Below are 1,411 nucleotides of genomic sequence, written 5' to 3' on the forward strand. Positions count from 1 at the left end.
GGGCGCGAGAAGGGCGGGGGAGGGGGGCTCTTAAAGGGACCCAGCCCCGGCTGCTCGCAGGTGCACCTTTCTGTGGGCCCGCTGACTCAGCGGGGAGAGCGTTGGTTGGCTTTCCAGAGGGGAAAAAAGGAGAAGGCGTGCCACCTCCAACCATCCCATGCTTACTCCCGAGCTAACCTGTTCTGACTGTCTGCCAAGGTGCCCGCGGAGCCCCGCGATTAGATCAGCGCTTTCCAAACATCTCCGTTAGTCCTGGTTGGATTTGGGTTTGCAGGTAACGAACCTGGCTTACAGACACCCAATAAGCACGTTGACCTTATGACTGAGTTGGAATAAAAGTGATGTTTGTCCGATGTCAGAGTCTGTGCGCTTATTATTATGCGATAACGGCCTCCCTGTTATCCTGGAGAATTTGCGGAGGGCTCCAGCGCACAGCTGGGCATTGCACCCTTCTTTTCCTCAGGGAACGTTTAGGGGAGGGAAAGGGCCTGTGACAGGGCACCAAAGAGTTTACCACTAAGTGAAACCTTGGAGGTTGTTTTGTTTTTTGAAGATTTTATTTTTTTACTTAATTTTAAACTCTACATTAAATAACTACAATGTTTTAGAAAGCCGTTTTGTTTATCACTGTTTTAATTTAGGGTGTTTGTCTGATACTATAGAACAACTATACAGCAGTTCCATGGAAATCCCTGTTCCAGCTTACAGGGCTCTGTCCAATTCCTTAGTGCAGATTCTTCAACAGAAAAGTAGAATTATTACACCTCCAGCGAGCCATAAGAGATTGGAACTGGATTGCAGTTGTTTTTTTAAATAAATGTGCTTCATTGGTAACGACGATATTTAGGTATCACTGTTTTGTCTAACCTAATGGCCCCAAAAGCTAAGTGAACATGGGATTCACCAGGGTGCTTGCTGTTAAAGATGTAAATTCTTGGGCCTCATCCCTAGAGATTCTGATTCCTGGCTCAAGAGAGGGGAACCACTTTTCTAATATAATTCCTTTACTTGCAGATGAGTTATTGGTTATGCAGACACATCCAGTGGTTTGAAGATAGGAATTGATCTTTGGCTTTTCAGATGAGCTGGTTGTAATTAGACAAACTGAAAGCAGCAGAAGAGTTGGAGGGGTTTTTTCCCCTCCATCCCTTCTTTCTACATTTTTATACTAAAATTTCTGTCGTGGGGATATCTTTGTACTGACCAAATGTATATTTTTAAGTGAAAGTTTAGTCCTTTTTTCCTAATGTGAAAGTATTTAAATTTGAATGGTGCCTCTTTGTCCACAGTAGCACTGATTTTGAAGAATTGTATTATGTAGTGATTCCCACACTTTATGGAGCATCAGAGTCATCAGGAGGATTTGTTAAAACACAGAAGGAGCCATGGCCGGGGTGGCTCCGTTGGTTGG

The sequence above is a fragment of the Myotis lucifugus genome, unplaced genomic scaffold, assembly GCF_000147115.1.
Source record: "Myotis lucifugus unplaced genomic scaffold, Myoluc2.0 scaffold_63, whole genome shotgun sequence".
Lineage (NCBI taxonomy): Eukaryota > Metazoa > Chordata > Mammalia > Chiroptera > Vespertilionidae > Myotis > Myotis lucifugus.